Source organism: Bison bison, unplaced genomic scaffold (assembly GCF_000754665.1).
Source record: "Bison bison bison isolate TAMUID 2011002044 unplaced genomic scaffold, Bison_UMD1.0 scf7180017864057, whole genome shotgun sequence".
Taxonomy (NCBI): Eukaryota; Metazoa; Chordata; class Mammalia; order Artiodactyla; family Bovidae; genus Bison; species Bison bison.
In genome coordinates, this window is record NW_011494629.1 from 3,139,688 (window position 1) to 3,161,945 (window position 22,258).

The 22,258-nt window shown below is 39.1% G+C and overlaps 2 protein-coding genes across 3 annotated transcripts in view; one reads left to right on the forward strand and one right to left on the reverse strand.

Moving 5' to 3' along the window:
• Positions 1-22,258, reverse strand: part of CENPP (centromere protein P) — a 233,056-nt gene that overhangs the window by 18,886 nt on the left and 191,912 nt on the right. The gene's annotated exons all lie outside the window — the stretch shown is intronic.
• The window catches only part of ECM2 (extracellular matrix protein 2, female organ and adipocyte specific), a 43,665-nt gene continuing 40,583 nt past the window's right edge, over positions 19,177-22,258 (forward strand). For both annotated transcript variants that reach the window (XM_010835986.1, XM_010835987.1), the window contains exon 1: positions 19,177-19,379. The gene's annotated coding sequence lies outside the window, so the exon portion shown is untranslated. The remainder of the gene's footprint in view (positions 19,380-22,258) is intronic.

Below are 22,258 nucleotides of genomic sequence, written 5' to 3' on the forward strand. Positions count from 1 at the left end.
ACCAGTGAGGGTGGGGGAAGGGGGTAATACAGGGGTGGGGGGGAAGTACAAACTTTTGGATGTAAGTAAGATTGGCCCAAGGATATACTGCACAACATGGGGAATACAACCAATATTTTGTAGTAACTATAAATGGAAAGTAACCTTTAAAAATTGTATTAAATAAACTGAACTAAGGGGAGCCATCAAATTGTAGACAGAAAACATGATCACTGCTAAGTGCTTGATCATTGCCAATTCTCCCTTCAAAAGACATAAATAAACCATTTCCAGCATGAAAACACTTAAAATTTACTTTCACTACTCTGAATCACAGATACCAAATGGCATGCCATCATAAATAGATGACGGCATGGCTCCTCCTGCTATCGTACTGGTGATTTCATAGTGAAAATATTGTTTGTTTCACTAAAGCCTGCTTGAAATTAGTTTTAAAAGCAAAAAACATCAGATATACAGATGACACCACCCTTATGGCAGAAAGCGAAGAAGCACTAAACAGCCTCTTGATGAAAGTGAAAGAGGAGAGTGAAAAAGTTGGCTTAAAAACTCAACATTCAGAAAACTAAGTTCATGGCATCCCTTTCCATCACTTCATGGTAAATAGATGGGGAAATAATGGAAACAGGGACAGACTTTTATTTTTTAGGCTCCCAAATCACTTCAGATGGTGACTGTAGCCATGAAATTAAAAGACGCTTACTCCTTGGAAGAAAAACTATGACCAACCTAGACAGCATATTAAAAAGCAGAGATATTACTCTGCCAACAAGGTCCATCTAGTCAAGGCTATGGTTTTTCCAGTAGTCATGTATGGGTGTGAGAGTTGGAGTATAAAGAAAGCTGAGCGCCGAAGAATTGATGCTTTTAAACTGTGGTGTTGGAGGAGACTCTTGAGAGTCCCTTGGACTGCAAGGAGATCCAATCTATCCATCCTAAGGGAAATCAGTCCTGAATATTCATTGGAAGGACTGATGGTGAAGCTGAAACTCCATTACTTTGGCCACCTGATGTGAAGAGCTGACTCATTTGAAAAGACCCTGATGCTGGGAAAGATTGAAGGTGGGAGGAGAAGGGGATGACAGAGGATGAGATGGTTTGATGGCATCACCGACTCAATGGACATGAATTTGAGTAGGCTCCGAGAGTTGGTGATGGACAGGGAAGCCTGACGTGCTGCAGTCCATGGGTCACAAAGAGTAGGACATGACTGAGCAACTGAACTGAACTGAAAGGCAAAAAAACTCCTTAGCCAGAGAGGACTTTGCTTTTTGTACAACAAATGGTTTTTAACCACCCTCTAAAATAGAAAAAAAGAAACCTCTCTGTAATTTAAGTATATATTCAGAAAAAAATTAAGCAGCCATAGTCTTTGAAATGTGTATATACTAATTAAAGGACAATTCTCATGAGAAAGATTTACAAATTGTATAAAATCTCAACACTCACTTATAAGTATTGTATAAATGAAACAATCTAAAAAGAAATAATCAGTAAATATTTACTGACAGATTAATAGGTAAGAAACTTGCCCTAGGCTATACAATAGAGTATTACAACAGTATAAAGATGTTCTCTTTAGGAAGTGAAGATAAATACAGGCTGATTGAAGAAGGTTATATTAAATACTAATGACTCTTCTCTTTCTCACAAAAGCTTTACATGTGATAGTCAATATGAAAATTTTTTTGTTGAATATGTTTACCTCTGTACTACATTTTATCACCAATACCCAGGAAAATTTTTGTGACCTTGCTTCCTCTAGAGATCATAGTTGATAGGACCAGCGGGTGAACACATGATCCAATCTGGTTAAATCAGGTTCTTTGGAGAAATCTGAAATTAAGGGCCATACCACCAATCTGGGAAGTAGCTTGAAGTGAAAGTAAACAGGTTTGTGTTTTTGGAGATGGGCCACTGGCTGGCCATATGCGTGTCAACCCAGAAGAAGTTGTCCTGCAGAAGGCAAGACCTACTGAGAGCAGAATGAAGTGAACATGCAGAAAATGATAAGGATGAGACAACTCTGAAAAAGAAAGCAAGGTAAGAGTCCTCGAGGGCTGCCGGGACCATGAGAACCACCTCATTCCTGGTCCCAGGGCCTTGGAAATCTCTAAGGCCGTTCAATAAGTGGGTATTCTCAGTGTCCTTCCAATATACCCACATTGTTCTTGGGCTTATTTGAAGTGAGTTTCTGTAACTGAAGTCGAATTACCTGCAACTGAAATGTATTCACAAACAAAATGGCCATTTCAATTCCATTATTGACAGTAAAAAGTATGGGATGGATAAAGGAGATATTTAGGAGATATTTAGATGTCCTATCTAGGACATCATGAGAGAACATAGATATTAAAAGAGAGGGGAGAATTAAGCTCTGAATTATTTGTTCTTTGCCTTGATCAATCTCCTCAGTTCTGAAATGGTTCTTTTGAACAATTTTCCCAGCTTTACGTGTATTTTTTTGTGGAGAAGATTCAATGATCTCATCATTCTGCAACAGTTGAAAGTTCCGCCACAACTGATTTTTACAATTTTCTTAAAAAAATTTTTTGTCTTTTTGCCTTTCCTTTTATTAGCTTTTAAAAATTTTGCTTTCCCTTATACTAGATAGGATGTCACATGATCTATTCCTGTATGTCAAATAGACATTAGATATTTTATCACGCATACTCATCAAAGTCCAAATTAATCCATGTCTCAATGCTCTTCATGAACAAAGGGCTTTATAATGTTTTAATTTCAGTCTGAATTCTAGCTTAAAAAAAAACACCTCACTTGACATTATTATGACTTTATACGGAAACTGTTTTCTGTATTTACCATATTCTCTGTTCCTTATTACATCTCAAATCCTTTCCTGGGTCATTCTCCCTCTGCCTGAAGAATATCCTTTAATTCTAAAATGAACATATGTTAGAGGTAAAATCTATCAGTTTCTATTTATATGACTTTCACTTTTCCAGTTTATTGAGATATAATTGACATAATACTACATAAGATGTACAATGATCTGATAAATGTACAAATTGCAAAACGATCAGTGCTGTGATAGTTTTATGCACGTTTCTGAATATACATGTGCACACATTTCTTTTGAAAATATATTTAGGAAGTTTCAAGATGGCAGAGTAGAAGGATGTGAGCTCATCTTCTCCCGCAAGAACTCCAAAATTACCACTTGCTGCTGAACAACCATCAACAGGAGAATGTTGGATCCCACCCAAAAAAGATATACCATGTCCAAGGGCAAAGTAGAAGCTCCAGCAAGACAGTGCTGCTGCTGCTGCTAAGTCGCTTCAGTCATGTCTGACTCTGTGCGACCCCATAGACGGCAGCCCAACAGGCTCCCCCGTCCCTGGGATTCTCCAGGCAAGAACACTGGAATGGGTTGCCATTTCCTTCTCCAAAGCATGCAAGTGAAAAGTGAAAGTAAAGTTGCTCAGTCGTGTCTGACTCTTAGCGACCCCATGGACTGCAGCCCACCACGCTCCTCCGTCCATGGGGTTTTCCAGGCAAGAGTACTGGAATGGGGTGCCATTGCCTTCTCTGAGAAAGACAGTAGGAGGGGCGAAATCACATTTAGAATCAAACCCCATACCCTCCTGAGACACTAAGAGGGCTCAAACAAAACCTTGTGTGCACCAGAACCCAGAGAATCCACAGAGACTGAGCCAGACCTGCCTTTGAGTGTCTCGTGCAGAGGTACGGGTTAGCAGTGGCCTGCTATAGGGGGAGGGGCTCTGGGTGCAGCAGACTTGGGTATGGCATAAGGCCTCTTGGAGGAGGTCACCATTAACACCACCATAAAGTGAAAGAAAGTGAAACTGAAGTTGCTCAGTCATGTCTGACTCTTTGCAACCCAGTGGACTGTAGCCCACCAGGCTCCTCCGTCCGTGGGATTCTCCAGGCAAGAATACTGGAGTCGGTTGCCATTTCTTTCTCCAGGGGATCTTCCCAACCCAGGGATCGAACCTAGGTCTCCCACATTGCACGCAGACGCTTTAACCTCTGAGCCACCAGGGAAGCCCTAACTTACACAGGACTGGGGTAACAGACTCTTGGAGGGCACAAACAAAACCTTGTACACACTGGGACCCAGGAGAAAAGAGCAGTGACCCCACAAGAGACTGACCCAGCCTTGCCCAGAAGTGTCCAGGAGTCTCCAGTGGAGGCATGGGTCGGTGGTGGCCTGCTGCAGGGTCAGAGGCACTGAGTGCAGCAGTGCCTGCAAGGGACCTTTTGAAGGAGGTAGCCTTTATCTTCATTACTTCCACCATAGTTTGGCCTCAGGTCAAACAACAGGGAGGGAACACAGCCCCATCCATCAATATAAAATTGGATTAAAGATTTACTGAGCATGGCCCAGCCCATCAGAACAAGACCCAGTTTCCTCCTTGGTCAGTCTCTCCCATCAGGAAGTTTCTATGAGCCTCTTATCCTTCTCCATCAGAGGTCATACATGATGAAAACCACAATCACAGAAAACTAATCAAACTGATCACATGGACCACAGTCTTGTCTAATTCAATGAAACTATGAGTCATGCCATGGAGGGCCACCCAAGATGGACGGGTCACGGTGGAGAGTTCTGACAAAACATGGTCCACTGGAGAAGGGAATGGCAATCCACTTCAGTATTCTTGCCTTGAGAACCCCATGAACAGTATGAAAAGGCAAAAAGATAGGACACTGAAAGATGAACTCCCCAGGTCAGTAGGTATCCAATATGCTACTGGAGATCGGTGGAGAAATAACTCCAGAAAGAATGAAGAGATGGAGCCAAAGCAAAAACAACACCCAGTTGTGGATGTAACTGGTGATGGATTGCATAGAAACCTGGAATGTTAGGTTCATGAATCAAGGTAAATTGGAAGTGGTCAAACAAGAGATGGCAAGAGTGTACACTGACATTTTAGGAATCAATGAACTAAAATGAACTGGAATGGGTGAATTTAACTCAAATGACCATTATATCGACTACCGTGGGCAGGAATCCCTTAGAAGAAATGGAGTAGCCATCATAGGCCATAGAAGATTCTGAAATGCAGTACTTGGATGCAATCTCAAAAACAACAAAATGATCTCTGTTCATTTCCAAGGCAAACCATTCAATATCACGGTAATCCAAGCCTATTCCCTGACCAGTAATGCTAAAGAAGCTGAAAATGAAGGGTTCTATGAAGACCTACAAGACCTTCTAGGACTAACACCTAAAAGAGATGTCCTTTTCATTACAGGAGACTGGAATGCAAAAGTAGGAAGTCAAGAGATAACCTGGAGTAACAAGCAAATTAGTACAAAATGAAGCACGGCAAAGGCTAACAGAGTTTTACCAAGAGAACACACTGGTCATAGCAAACACCCTCTTCTAACAACACAAGAGAAGACTCTACACATGGACATCACCAGATGGTCAAAACCAAAATCAGATTGATTATATTCTTTGCAGCCAAAGATGAAGAAGCTCTATACAGTAAGCAAAAACAAGACCGGGAGCTGACTGTGGCTCAGATCATGAACTCCTTATTGCCAAATTCAGACTTAAACTGAAGAGAGTAGGGAAAACCACCAGACCATTCAGGTATAACCTAAATCAAATCCCTTACGATTATACAGTGGAAGTGAGAAATAGATTTAAGGGACTAGATCTGAGAGACAGAGTACCTGATGAACTATGGACGGAGGTTTGTGACATTATACAGGAGGCAGGGATCAATATCATCCCCAAGAAAAGAAATGCAAAAAGGTAAAATAATTGTCTGAGGAGGTCCTGCAAATAGCTGAGAAAAGAAGAGAAGCAAAAGGCACAGGAGATAAGGAAAGATATACCCATTTGAATGCAGAAGTAAAGTGGGCCTTAGGAAACATCACTACCAACAAAGCTAATGGAGGTGATAGAATTCCAATTGGGCTATTTCAAATCCTAAAAGATGATGCTGTGAAAGTGTTGCATTCAATATGCCAGCAAATTTGGAAAACTCAGCAGTGGCCACAGGACTGGAAAAGGTCAGTTTTCATTCCAATTCCAAAGAAAGGCAATGCCAAAGAATGTTCAAATTACCACACAATTGCACTCATTTCACACACTAGCAAAGTAATGCTCAAAATTCTCCAAGCCAGGCTTCAAAGGTATGTGAACCATGAACTTCCAGATACTTAAGCTGGATTAGGAAAGGCAGAGGAACCAGAGATCAAATTGCCAACATCTATTGGATCATCAAAAAAGCAAGAGAGTTCCAGAAAAACATCTATCTCTGGCTTTATTGACTATGTCAAAGCCTTTGACTGTGTGGATCACAACAAACTGTGGAAAATTCTGAAAGAGATAGGAACACCAGATCACCTGACCTGTCTCCTGAGAAACCTGTATGTGGGTCAAGAAGCAACAGTTAGAACCAGACATGGAACAACAGACTGGTTCCAAATAGGGAAAACAGTACATCAAGGCTGCATATTGTCATCCTGTTGATTTAACTTATATGCAGAGTACATCATGAAAAATGCTGGACTGCATGAAGTACAACCTGGAATCAAGATTGCCAGGAGAAATATCAATAACCTCAGATATGCAGATGACACCACCCTTATGGCAGAAAGTGAAGAAGCCTAAAGAGCCTCCTGGTGAAAGTGAAAGAGGAGAGTGAAAAAGTTGACTTAAACTCAACATTCAGAAAACTAAGATCATGACATCCAGTCCAATCACTTCATGGCAAATGGATGGGGAAACAATGGAAACAGTGACAGACTTTATTCTTTTGGGCTTCAAATTTATTGCAGATGGTGACTGCAGCCATGAAATTAAAAGAGGCTTGCTCCTTGGGAGGAAGGCTATGATCAACCTAGACATCATATTAAAAAGCAGAGACATTACTTTGGCAACAAAGGTCTGTTTAATCAATAGATTTTTTTTCAGTAGTCGTGTATGGATGTGCAAGTTGGAAGTAAGGAGTAAGCGTCTTTTAATTTCATGGCTGTAATCACCATCTGCACTGATTTTTGAGCCAAAAAAAAATAAAGTCTGACACTGTTTCCCCATCTATTTCCCATGTGGTGATGGGACCAGATGCCATGATCTTAGTTTTCTGAATGTTGAGCTTTAAGCCAACTTTTTCACTCTCCTCTTTCACTTTCATCGAGAGGCTCTTTATTCTTCTTCACTTTCTGCCATAAGGGTGGTGTCATCTGCATATCTGAGGTTATTGATATTTCTCCCGGCAATCTTGATTCCAGCTTGTGCTTCTTCCAGCCCAGCGTTTCTCATGATGTACTCTGCATATAAGTTAAAAAAAGCAGGGTGACAATATACAGCCTTGATGTACTCCTTTTCCTATTTGGAACCAGTCTGTTGTTCCATGTCCAGTTCTAACTGTTGCTTCTTGACCTGCATATAGGTTTCTCAAGAGGCAGGTCAGGTGGTCTGGTATTTCCAACACTTTTAGAATTTTCCACAGTTTATTGTGATCCACACAGTCACAAGAATTGACTATAACCAAATGTAAGTAAGACCTTTGTCAACCTTACTTATTTTTACAGATTTTAACAATGAGCTGAAGATGCACACAGTAAAAAAAAAAAACAAACTTAAATGACTTAATTAGCAGCACACATGTGTGTGAGTCCTCAAAGAATTTATATAGATTTGGGGAAAACATATGGAAACCACTATTTATAATATAAAACAGAGTTAATCAGCCCTGGCAAAGTAGTAAAGCCAATGTGCTACCGGGGTGAACTGTGGAACTAGAGACAGTTTCTTGGAAAAGATGATATTAAAGTTAGGGACTGAAGAAAAGATCAGGCTATCAGAAGGTGGAGTCTTGAGTTTTTAAAACAGTAACACCTGTTTGCTTTCAATACCTATGTGCATGTGAGTGGGAACATTCAAACTTTTCATTCTGGCAGAAAAATGCAGAGTAAAGGTGAGCATTGTATTTAAAAATACTATTATTTATGGATTAGTTGTCTCAACAGGGTATGATCATGGATAATTTTAGTCTTTGTTACACATTGTTTTATCAATTTCTAAATTTACTCTTCTGCTGTAATTTGGAGGGAGGAGTTTAGTTTTATTCTTTTTAAGATCAGAGTTTCATCTGGGCAAATTGAGAAAAGAACGTAATTCAAAAACAGTATATTTGCACATACGGAAAAAAAGTCAGTAATTTCCAGAATACTATTCATAAAAATTCCATAAACCCTGGAAGAGTTTGAAAATTGCACTTACAAATCTGCTAGAATTAAAATTAAATTTGTTTAAAAATGGAATAAATGAAGTTAGCATTAATTTTTTCCTACTCTCGGATGCTGAAAGATTCTAATGGAAATGAAAAAGATGATATCACCCACCAGTAATGGGGAAAAAATGAGGCCATGGACAAACACACTATGTTTTGATTTATTAAACTGCAAGTGAGCTTTACTTTATCCCCCATGAGTGATGGCTTAACCAGTTGCCAAAGTCTTCTTTTCCACAAAATACCTTTGTAAATATTGTGGTTGCTCTGATTTATAGCCATTGCCTTTAGACAGTGTATCAGTAGAAAAGAATCCCATTCCCAACAAACGTTAAAACTACCATATGTGTAATCATCTCACAAACCTCACGCTAAGTGTAGGTTTCAGAGTTTGGCAGGAGGAAATTACAGGGAAAGAGCAGTTCTGGAGGCTGTGGCTGTGGTGGTTCATCCCTAAGTGGGAATGACACATCCAGAATGCCAGAGAGAAACACCTGGGTTGTCAACAGTGGTCTTTTTTAAAGATAAGAACCTAGTCCCAGGGGAGGGTAGGACTCATCCAGTTCTTCCTGGCAGGCAAGAGGCCAAGATGAATTCTGGCCCTGATGCCTCTGCAGTGACTTTCATCATGTCTGCTCCCCAAACACTCAGGCAATCTGGTTTTCATCTTGAAGGCATCTGACTCCTATGGTTTATGGACATGTGGAGTCATAATGGTGATGAGAGTCAGTTTCTGCTGATGTGGGCTGCAGAATATATTCTACCCATCCTTCCATTTCTGCTGGGAGAAGAAGCACTGTAGGGGTGAGCTGAAAAGTGTGTAGCCTGACTGTTGTGAAAAGAAAGAAATCAGACTAACTTGAAGTTACGCTCAGTTCTTCCATTTCTCAGCAAGTCAGACAAATTATTTAACTCTGTGAAGCTTTAGTTTCCTCATTTAGACTGTAATACTTCAGTGTTCTTCCTCTGAAAACTGGAGTATAACAAGGTATATTATTGGGTTGATTTATTGAGCACTGTCCCTAGCCAGAGAATATTTGGCACATAGTGGAGCTAGTTAATGCTGCCAGTTTCTTTGTTTCTCTTCTATCCCCATCATGTACAGGGTATGTAGGAAAAAGTGAGGACCTGATTCTGCCAAAGGACATACAAAAAATGTCTGTTCTTAGGTTATTTTTAAGACTCTATAAAACCAACTGCTAAAATAACATGCATTATATTTTTACCCTTGAATGTACATTCTTGTGGCAAAAAAAAATCACTATAGTTTTTAAGAATGGAAATTAAACCATAAATACCAAATGTGATTTTCTTTGCACAAAATTTCTCCTCCAAAAAATTTACCCAAAACCTCTTGAAACACTTGTCAGAATATTGCAAGTGTTAATATAAGTTGGTTTGGATAAGCAAAACTATATACTGGCTGTGAAGACATGATATAAACTCACATCTCCTTTCAAGCCTAAACTTAAATAAATAGCTATAAAAGGGAGAGACGGAACCAAAATTTAAAACCCCTCTGAGCAGTAAAACCAGTAATTAGGTAAATCTTGAATTTCTGAATTTCCATGAGTTATCACAATAAGGAATAAAGGAGGAGTAACAAGTTTTGGAGTAGACGGTACATCTTGTTCTTCTGTATGTGCTGATACAATGCGTGGGAGAGATGCAAACCAATCTGAACAAATGAAAGTTGGCAATTTGAATATAAAGCTCAGGAAACAGTTAAGCGCTTAGAATAGATCTGTAGCTCATTGGCGTATGTTAAAGCAATGTGGTTAGTGCTCCTTTACGTTTGCTTACTGGATGAACAATATTATGAGGGCAAGCAAGGACAGATATAGAAGAGGGCTATGGAGGATGGAGAACATGAATACTTATGATGTGGAAGTGGGTGGGATGAAGTCAGTAAAAGATGAAGAGAAAGAAAGATGGATAGAAGGAAGGACAGACAGACTTCCAAGAATAAGGCGATCAATAAGACAATAAGAAAAAAGAAGGCTGATAGACGGCTTCTGTGGGCCTCTGAATGTTTGAGAGGGCACTTTTACACTGACCATAAATGCCACAGCTGAGTCACAGTAGATTAAGGGACAAATGGGAGGCCAAACACGTGGAGGTATTTTCTGTAGATATTATTTCAAGAAATCAAGGAGAGAATAGGAAGATGGAATAGATGGTAGTTTGAGGACATCCAGACAGGATATAGGAAGATTCTGACTGACAGAACCGAATATATTAGTAAACAAAGAAGAACAAATTACAGTTATGCAAAATGCCATGCTGCTGATTTAACGGCCCCATGATTCCACTAAGACACAGTCAGTGCCATCACTTAACACTTGGACTTGAATGTCACACTCTGGAGATAGTTGAGTCATTCAGGCTTAGGTCATGAACACAAAAGAATGGATAGCTGGGAGCTGTGAATATTAGGCTATCCCAGCTCTCCATTCTTTTGTGTTCATGACCTAAGCCTGAATGACTCAACTATCTCCAGAGTGTGACATTCAAGTCCAAGTGTTTAGTGATGTTTGCCCGGTCTTGGAATAAACATACCAGAGGAGACAAAAGACCTGTACACTGAAAACCATAAGATGCTGATGAAAGAAATTGAAGATGACACAAACAGCTGGAAAGACCTACCATGTTTTTCAGCTGAAAGAATCAATACTATCAAAATGACTACACTGACCAAGGCAATCTATAGATTCAATGCAATCCCTATCAAATCAACAAAGGCATTTCCCACAGAACTAGAACAAGGAAAAAAAAAACCCTTAAAATTTGTAAGGAGACAGAAAACACCCTGAATAGGCAAAGCAATCTTAAGAAAGGAAAATGGAGCTGGAGGAATCACATTCCCTGACTTTATACTACACAGCAACAGTCATCAAAATAGTACAGTACTGGCACAAAAACAGAATATAGATCAATGGAACAGGATATAAAGCCAGGAAATAAACTCACGCAACTATGTTCAATAAATCTACAACAAAGAAGGCCTTCTCAGGTGGGTCAGATGGTAAGGCATCTGCCTGCAATGTGGGAGACCTGGGTTCAATCCCTGGGGCGGGAAGATCACCTCGAGAAGGGAATGACAACGCACTCCAGTATTCTTGCCTGGAGAATCCCACAGACAGAGGAGCCTGGTGGTCTACAGCCATGGGATTGTAAAGAGTCGGACACAACTAAGTGACCAACGTGACAAAGGAGGCTAGACCATACAATGGAGAAAAGACAGTGTCTTCAATAAATGGTGCTGGGAAAACTGGATAAAACGCTTAGAGGAAAACATAGGCAGAACACTCTTTGACATAAAACACAGCAGTATCTTTTCTGAGCCATTTTCTGAGTAGAGTTGTGTAAATAAAACCAAAATAAACAAATGGGACCTCATTAAACTCAAAAGCTTTTGCACAGCAAAGGAAGTCACAAACAAAACAAAAAGACAATCCATGGAATGGGAAAAAATTTTTGCAAACAATGCAACTGATAAGGGATTAGTCTGCAAAATTTATAAACAACTCATGTGGCTCAATATCCAAAACACAAACAACCCTGTCAAAAAATGGGCAGAAGACCTAAATAGACATTTCTCCAGAGAAGACATGCAGATGGCCAAGAGATGCATGAAAAGATGCTTAACATCACTAATTATTAGAGAAATGCAAATCAAAACTACGATGAAATACCACATCAGGAAAGTTATGACCAGCCTAGATAGCATATTCAAAAGCGGAGACATTACTTTGCCAACAAAGGTCCGTCTAGTCAAGGCTATGGTTTTTTCAGTAGTCATGTATGGTTGTGAGAGTTGGACTATAAAGAAATCTGAGGGCCAAAGAATTGATGCTTTTGAACTGTGGTGTTGGAGAAGACTCTTGAGAGTCCCTTGGACTGCAAGGAGATCCAACCAGTCCATTCTAAAGGAGATCAGTCCAGGTGTTTTTTGGAAGGAATGATGCTAAAGCTGAAACTCCAGTACTTTGGCCACGTCATGCAAAGAGTTGACTCATTGGAAAAGACTCTGATGCTGGGAGGGACTGGGGGCAGGAGGAGAAGGGGACGACAGAGGATGAGATGGTTGGATTGCATTACTGACTCGATAGACATGAGTTTGGGTAAACTCCAGGAGTTGGTGATGGACAGGGAGGCCTGGCTTGCTGTGATTCATGGGTTTGCAAAGAGTAAGACACGACTGAGTGACTGAAGTGAACTGAACCACATCATGCCAGTCATAATGGCCATAATAAAAAAGTCTATAAACAATAAATGCTGGAGAGGGTATGGAGAAAAGGGAGCCCTCCTACACTGTTGGTGGGAATGTAAAATAGTACAGCCACTATGGAGAAAAATCAGGAAGTTCCTTAAGAAACTAAAAATAGTTATCATATGATCCAGCAATCCCACTCCTGGGCATATATCCAGAGAAATCCATGGTTCAAAAGGATACAGGCACCCCAGTATTCACTGTGGTTCTGTTTACAAGAGCCAAGACATGGAAGCAACATAAATGTTTGTTGACAGAGGAATGGATAAAGAACATGTGGTACATATATACAATGGAATATTGCTGTTCAGTTGCTAAGTGGTTTCCTACTCTTTGTAACCCATGGACTGTGGCATGCCAGGCTTCTCTGTCCTTCACTATCTCCCAGAGTCTGTTCAAATTCATGTCCATTGAGTTGGTGATGCTGTTTATCTAACCATCTCATCCTCTGTTGCCTTCTTCTCCTTTTGCTTTCAATCTTTCCCAGCATCAGGGTCTTTTCTAATGAGTCAGTTCTTCACATCAGGTGGCCAAAGTATTGGAGCTTCAGCTTCAGCATCAGTCCTTCCAATGAATATTCAGGACTGATTTCCTTTAGGATTGACTAGATACATCTTTCACTTTCATCAAGAGGCTCTTTAGTTCCTCTTTGCTTTCTGATATAAGGGTGGTATTATCTGCATATCTGAGGTTACTGATATTCCTCCTGGCAATCTTGATTCCAGCTTGTGCTTCATCCAGCCCAGAATTTTGTATGATGTATTCTGCATATAAGTTAAATAAGCTGGGTGACAATATACATCCTTGATGTACTCCTTTCCCAATTTGGAACCAGTCCGTTGTTCCACGTCTGGTTCTAACTGTTGCTTCTTGACCTACATACAGATTTCTCAGGAGGCAGATAAGGTGGTCTGGTGTTCCCTTCTCTTTAAGAAGTTTCCACAGTTTGTTGTGATCCACAAAGGCTTTATCAGAGTCAATGAAGCAGAAGTAGATGTTTTTCTGGAATTCTCTTGCTTTTTCTACAATCCAATGGATGTTGGCAATTTGATCTCTGGTTCCTCTGTCTTTTCTAAATCCAGCTTGAATATCTGGAATTTCTTGATTCATGTACTGTTGAAGCCTAACTTGGAGAATTTTGAGCATTCCCTTGCTAGTGTGTGAGATGAGTACAATTATGTGGTAGTTTGAACATTCTTTGGCATTGCCTTTCTTTGGGATTGGAATGAAAACTGACCTTTTCCAGTCCTGTGGCCACTGCTGAGTTTTCCAAATTTGCTGGCATATTGAGTGCAGCACTTTCACAGCATCATCTTTTAGGATTTGAAATAGCTCAACTGGAATTTCATCACCTCCACTATCTCTGTTTGTAGTGATGCTTCCTAAGCACTTGTAATATGCTCACCAGAAAAAATTTATTTTCCATCTCTCACCATACAGTTGAGTCCCTTTACTCATTTCACCACCCCCTCATTTTAGATTTCCTATGCAAAGAAAGCATTTCACCTGTCTAATAAGTTTTTTCCTTCCTTAATTTTCTTACACTTTTTGGGGGACTGCATTACATGTTCTGCTGGATCTCAAGTTTCCTGACCAAGGATTGAACTTAGGCCCCTGGCAGCAAAAGTCCCAACCACTGAACCACCAGAGAATTCCTGATTTTCTACTTATACCCAATTTTCTACTTTTCTACTTAAATTCCACCCCCCCCCTTTTCTTGTTTTACTGCACTTGCCAGAATTTTCAGTGAGCCTGCTTGTCTCGTTCCCAGAAAAGGAAAAATTGCAGTATCACAACATTATTTTTTAATAATAGCTTTGCTGAGATATAATTTACATATCATTAAATTCACCCTTTTAGAGTACAAATTTAGTGGGGTTTAGTATTTTCATCGGAGAAGGCAGTGGCACCCCACTCCAGTACTCCTGCCTGGAAAATCCCATGGATGGAGGAGCCTGGAGGGCTGCAGTCCATGCGGTCGCTGAGGGTCGGACATGACTGAGCGACTTCACTTTCGCTTTTCACTTTCAAGCATTGGAGAAGGGGATGGCAACCCACTTCAGTGTTCTTGCCTGCAGAATCCCAGGGACGGGGGAGCCTGGTGGGCTGCCGTCTCTGGGGTCACACAGAGTCGGACACGACTGAAGCGACTTAGCAGCAGTAGCAGCAGCAGCAGTATTTTCATATTTGGGAGATATCACTAATGCCTATTTTTGGAACATTTGGGCCACTTTATGAAGAGACACTGTACTCAGTAGCAGTCACCCCCCATTCTGTCACCCCACTCTAAGTCTCCTCACCCCAGCAACCACTCATCTACTTTCTGCCTAGTGGATCTGCCTACTGTGGACACTTCATACAAAAGAGGCATACAATATGTGGCCTCTTGTGACTGGCTTCTTGCACTGAACATAATGTGTTTGAGGTTCATCCATGTTGTAGCATGTATCATACCATTCCTTTTCATTGCTGAATAATACTCCACTGTAGAAACAGACTATACTTACTTTCTCCATTCATCAGCTAGATATTTGAGTTGTTCCCACATTTTGGCTGTTATGAAGAGTGTAGCTTCAAAACTGGTGTACAGTTTTCATGTGGATTTATGTTTCCACTTCTCTTGGGTATATAGCTGGGAGTGGAAGCAAGTTATTTTCTGTAGATACTCTGACACACTAATGAGTTCTCTTCTATTTCTAGTACATAAAAGCTTTTTTCCTCCTTCTTCCTTCTTTAGACCTTGAGATGATCATATAATATTTGGATTTTATCCTTAAATCAACCAGGTACTTGTTGAATAAGCCTAGTAGAGTCATGATATATTATCCTATTTGTATACTAGTAGATTTGGTTTGCTAATATTTTAGTTTTTTAAAATCTATGTTCCTTAGTGAGACTGATTTATAATTACCCTTTTTTATAATTTCCTTGTCAGGTTATAGTATGGTTATGCTGATCTTAAAGAACTGTTTAGAAGAATGTGTTGATTAATATAGGCCTGTAGTAGGGACTTCCCTGGTGGTCCACTGGTTGAGATTCTGGACTTCGAATGCCCGGGGCACGTGTTCCCACATGTGATGTGGCCAAAAGATGTGTGTAGTATTCTTTGTGGGAAGATGAAGCAACTTCAGTATGAGTTAGCTGAAAAGGCATTTGACTATGACCCTAGGAAGGGATATAGAATAGGCTTGAGGTAAGATAAGACTCCCATTTCTGAGAGGACCCTTACTTAAAATTTTCAAAATTTAGCTTTATCTGAGTGTTATCTACAAAGTTGTCATAAGCAACTACAACCTTAAAAGAAAAACTAACTCATTGGCACTTTCTACCACAGAGGTAAAAATACCGAAAAGGAGTTGGTACCTGCACTGGCTGTGCTTATAGCCCGAGTGCTGAAGGACCTGTTGACATCCTGTTTGGTGACCAACACCAAACTGCAGAGCAGCCGTCAGAGCCAAGCTTTAGAACATAGTTATGGCTGCAATAATAAAAGGGAGGAGAACACTAATACCAGCATTTTCCATGTGTTGATACTACTGTGGTTAAAACAGTTTCTGCAGAAGGACTCATGTAACAGTCCATTAACTCACAAGATTTTAGAGCAGGGACCTCAGAAACTGTATAATCTGGTTCTTTGCAATTTTGCCAGTCTTGGCTACTCCTCTATGTGGCTATTTAAATTATTTCTTTTTCTAATTGTTTAATTTTTTTTTAAAGATTCCTTTTATCTGACCTGGTTATGAAAAGCTCAAAACATTATAAGAATACAGAATTACATACTAAAAATCCTCTCATAATTCCATCACCCAAAGATAACTAACAGTTTGTTATTTATTTCTTCCATTTTTTTCTCTAGGAAGATACTAAATTGTATATGTTAAAAGAAGGTAACATAATAGCACATGCGCTGCTTTAAAGTTTCTTTCTTCTTCTTGGTAATACTGTGGACAACTATGATGTCTGTATAATAGTTACTTCAGTCTCTCGATGTAACTTTGTAACAGCCTACTGTTCCCTGTCAGTATACAACTGACTAATTACCCTCTACACTTGGGTACAATGTTTTAAAGTACTTTCCTGGAGGTACACTTGTGCAGAGAAAGACGTGTTTCTATAATGGATTCCTAGAAGTGGAAGGCTGGGACAGAACATAGCTATTGCTAAGTTGTTCTCAAAAGAATGAGTTTTTGTTTGCTCTAAGCAATGTGTCCAATACTGCATGTTATTCACATTTTTTTCTTCCGAAAACAATGTATATATTTCAAATCAAGCCACATTCTCTTTTAAAGACTATCAAAAAATTTTATTTTATTTTATTATTTTTGATGCATGGACTCTCTCTAGTTGCAGCAAGCAGGGGCCACTCTTCCTTGCAGAACACGGGTTCTTGGTGTGTGGGCTTCAGTAGTTGTGGCTCATAGGCTGCAGTAGCTGTGTCACAAGGATTTATTTGTTCCACGGCATGTGGAATCTTCCCAGGCCAGGGATTGAACCCATGTCTCCTGCACTGACAGGGAGATTTTTAATCACTGGACCACCAGGGAAGGCCTGGGTGTGTGTGTGTGTGAGTTGCTCAGCCATGTCTGACTCTTTGCGACCCTATGGACTGTAGCGTGGCAGGCTCCTGTGTCCATGGAATTCTCAAGGCAAGAATACTGGAATGGGTTGCCATTTCCTTCTTCAGGGGATCTTCCTGACCCAGGGATTGAACCTGGGTCCCTTGCATTAGAGGCAGATTCTTTACCATCTGAGCTATAGGGAAGTTCCTAGGGAAGGCCTAAAGACTTTTTTTTTTTTAAAGCAGTTTCAGATGCACAGAAAAACAGAGGAAGGTACAGAAGATTTCCATATATCCCTAGTACTCTCATCACACAGCCTCCCCCAGTAGAGTGGTGCATTTGTTACATCTGATGAACCTATATACAACATAATCACTCAGGCTTATAAGTTACAAACGCATTGGAGAAGGAAATGGCAACCCACTCCAGTGTTCTTGCCTGGAGAATCCCAGGGACGGGGGAGCCTGGTGGGCTGCCGTCTATGGGGTCGCACAGAGTCGGACACGACTGAATCGACTTAGCAGCAGCAGCAGCAGCAGAAGCAATAGGTGTCTAGTGGCATCTCATTCTTGATTTAATCTCCAAAGCTCTTTTCAGATTGTGTGTTGGTATTCTGGGGGAAGAGATGAGGGGAACTCCTATCTCTAATGTTAGTATCTTCTCAAATATTTGGTAATCCTGGGCTATCTACTTATGTTAGAAACACTGACCAAAAGCTCAGAATGTGTGGGTAGAGATAGTCAACTTAGTGTTTGTACTCGGTTGAGCTAGTTTGGATCCCTTTTCTATTACACACGCAAAACCAAGTAGATGAGAACATGGGTCAATTTGGAGGTAAATGCATAATACTTGGAACAAATGATGGAGACATCAGGAGGATTGGGGTCATATACCTTGCTTCTGCTGAGTGCAGTTTCCCAATGAATCTCACCATTCCTAAGATCTATAATTTTTAAACTTGGAACACTCACAAAATTATCCTGTCTTACACCTGTTTGGGCTATAGTGTCATCTGTCAGAGCCTATATGCCTTCAGTCTTTAAGGAATTTATCAAAAATTCTGTCTTCTAATAGTACTAATAATTTTGTGATGCAGTACTACATTTTTAAAAGAAAATGTAGTTTTTAGTTTTAGGAATTTGGGTGGCCCATGTGCTCAATCTATCATCTTGATTTGATCTATCCAAGTCACATTAAGATTTTGGAAAGACAAAAATGTAGTTCTTCTCTGTCAAGCAAGTTCTTCTCTGTCAAGACCCCTGAGGTAAATTAAGAATTAAAAAAAACAGATATTAAAATTACCTAGCCTGTGACAGGCATTTTGTATTGCTATTCATTCTATTTGCACAAAAATTTGAAGGGTAGGTATTACCATCCCAGCTGTATAAAGAATAAACAGTTATAAACAGCAGTAATTCATCCAAGGTCCCCCATAAGGAGCACTGTAGGCCAGGAACCTTGATCTGACTCTGACCTGCTCATTCGCAGATGAAGAAACTGAGGCTGAACTAGATAACCAATTTGCCCTAATCAGAAGCCTCACGGCTCTCTTGCCTATTTTATTATTGCTTAAGGTTGGAAGTTATATAATTTCAGTGACACTAATATATAACAGCTTTTTAAAAATTTATTTATTTTTGGCTGTTCTTGGTCTTTGTTACTATGTGTGGCGGCATGTGGGGTCTTCCTGGATCAGGGATCAAACCCGTGTCCGCCTGCAGGCAAATTCTTTACCACTGAGCCACCAGGGAAGCCCTGTTTTGTTAACAATATTGTGTGGGAGACTGGTATGGCTGGCAGGGAGCTGATTAGAGATTTAAATAACATTAACCCAATTAAGGCATCCCAGGAATGTATAGTCCTCTAACTTGGGAACAATAGCATCTCTGCAGTCTGATAAAGCTCTAGTGACACGCAGGCTAGTACGAATGTTAACATTTTTAATGCAATTAGTCTGTGAAAATCACACATTTCTTAAGCTCCACTTTTGTTGTTTCTAACTCCACTTTCTCAGCCTACAGACTAAAGCTTCCCGCCCCCACCCCCTGCTGCTTTCCATTTTCCCGTGATTTAGAACAAATATTTGCCTTGGTAACCATTTTCCCTAGTTACTCTCTTGGCTGATTTTCTGCACAAAGAACCGAAAGGCATGTAACCCCAAGGGAGGCAGTTATTTTAGATTTTACAAAGAAGTCAGTTAACATTTTTCAACACTCCCTTCTTTGTCTTAAAGAAAGCTCTGGTTTTGTTTCATTTTCATCCGGAGACTTAAATGACACCAAGCAAAGCCTACTTAGTTTAGATTTCCAGGTAAAATGTTTTAAATTTTAAGTTTCTACTAAAGCGTGTGGAATGGTTTTAATATTTGGGTGTTTTGTGTTGCAAATATGTTTAGCACTTGAGGAAATTAGCTCTTACTAATAGGTTTTTAAAGTTTAAAGTGTACATTATTTTGTTTACTTGGTTTTTTTTTTTTTCAGGATGACTACTTCTGAAGTATTTAAAACTTTATGAATTAGGATTAAATATATTTTTATATGTTTAAATAGAGTTACTTGTTCAATAGAAGTATAAGTTGGTTTGAAAATTTCATTCTTTTCTATTTTACAGTCCTAAGGAGCATAAAGGATTAATTAAAAATGTTTTTCATTTTAAGCCTACTAAGCGAAGTTAAAAGGGATAATAGGTATCTTGTGGCTTTGTGTAGAAGATTAAAATTGAATTTAAACCCTTTTAAAGCTTACTTAAGACAGCTGATGAAAAACTTTTAATAAAAAAATAAGTTAATCAAGATTTACAGATGATATTTAATGTTGGGATAAACACAAAAAATACTAAAAAGAAAGACAATTTTACTTGATCAAAATAATGCCTACAGTGGTTAGACCGACTGTATCATAAACGTTTACCTCCAGAAACATATTCACTCAATTATAAAGTAAATATTAAATGCTATGTGAAATTTTATAAATCACTGAAAATAACAAAGGCATAGGCATCAATGATAAAATTATTATTGAGAGGCCATTTCATAAAACTTATTTAAACATTTCAATGAGACTATTTATAGAGTCTGATTTTGTTAAAATTAAGATAGCTCTGTAAATTTATTTCTGTATATACCTATTTAGGCTTCTGTATAAGCAAAAAATGAGCCAATTTGGGGTGGGGGAGGCAGAGAGAGAGAGGTAGGGATAATGGGAGAAGGGTGAGCTTGGGCAGTACTCTTGTTAAGTTAACAGGCTCAGGGACAACATGATGCCTGAGACACTCATTAAGTTTACCTCCAGAGCCCTTAGGTCCAGGGCCTGACTCCTCATAACTCTCACCTAACACAGAATGGAGAGTTACATATCCAACTGTCAACTGTCAAAGCAAGAAAATCTCCATGTACAGATTTTATGTATAACACAGAATTTACACTACCACAGTTCACCTCCCCTGCCACTTAGCAAATTCTACTTCTACCCTGTCTCATGGGCCAACTTTTCATATTGCTTTCCCCTGCTGCTGTTATCATTTCTTCCCAACATATTAGCTTGTTCTCTGAATTGACTTTTACAATTTCAGTTGCCAGTCAACTAGGGAATTTGCTCCTCCCTCACATTTTGCAAGTTAGTTTTTTAAAAACCTAATGTAGATTACAAAACATTGTTCTAATATAGTTTCATCTCAATGACCTACAGTAAAGGGTTTGAAATGCAGTAATTAATGTACATATATACTGAAAAAAAGATTGCATGCTGAGGTTAGTTGACATGAAAATACCCTAGAGGCTGCCATTTGTTGAGCTAATGTAAAGTGGTGACAAGTCAGCATGTGACCCAAGTACAACCTGACTAGAGGAGGATAATTCAAGTGGATAAAGTTATAAAAAGAACTACCGAGATTCAAGAGGGCAAGCTAAGCAGATATCACTCCTTTCCTCTCACCAAATACCTAGAAATAAGAGAAGATATATTACAAATAAATACACACATGGATATGTAGCTATGTAGGAAATAAGAAGGGAAACTTGTGGTGAGACAGAAACCGTGAGGAATCCTTCAAATACAAAGAGAAGATGTGAATGAATTTAAAGAGGAAAAACACAGCCTTGAATAGGTATAGGAAAGAACTGAGTTTAAAGAACGTATGTGGAAAAGAAATATATCTTTTACTTGGGAGTAAAAGATCCCAAAAAGGATACATAAAGAAGGAAAAAACAAACAAAAAACCCTGTACATTATATTAAAACCTCTGAATATTAAAAATAAGTTTAAGATGTGAAAAGAACCTCTCCAGAGAGAGGAAAAAGGATTTATTACAAAGAGATGAGAAGCAGATTCAAGTTAAACTCTTCATCAATAAAAGCAGATATAAAAAAACAAATGGAACAATACATATAAAGTATTGAAGGAAAATGATTTTAAAATCATAATTCTACTTCCAACTAAACAAAATGATATTTTCTGACATAAAAGAATTAAAATTTACAACCCAAAACATTCGCTCAAAGAAAGAGGATATATTTTCAGTGAAATAAAACTAATCTGAGGTGACTTCTGCTTCTCATAACTGCAGTCTAGGCAATTTAGACTGCTGAGAATTGTTTTTTTAAAAAGTAGGAAAAATAACAGGGCCAATATTTAGGACAAAACTAAAACCCAAAGATCTTTTCTTCTGGAGGCATCTGTGGAACCGAAAGAGGTGACTGAGAAGGTTAGTATAGCTTTAAAGCAGCCGCTCAAGTCATGACAGAAATAAAACTCAAGGAAAGGAGCAGGAAGTAGCAGGGGTGGTAGGAAAAAGTGATGCTGATGAAATCACCAGGCTTTGGTTTGGGACCTAAAATATAATTATTAACTAGATATAGTGAAACTCAGCTTCAAATCATGTAATTTATGATTGATAGTACACTTAATTTCATGTTTGAATGTAAATTCTTTTAGGATAAATAATACATCATTATAGGCTTCAAAGTATTTTCATAATTTTTCATATGTAATGGCTGGCAGTCAAATACCATCAGGCATAAGAAGAAACAGAAGAAAATGGCTAAAAACCGAAAAAGAAATAACAGACAATAGAAATAGACATATACATGGTCCCAAAATGGAGTTGTCAGACTCAGACTTAAATAAATGTGATTACCATGTGGAAAACATGAAAGATTAAAAATTTCAGTAGAGAATCAGAAAGAATAAAAA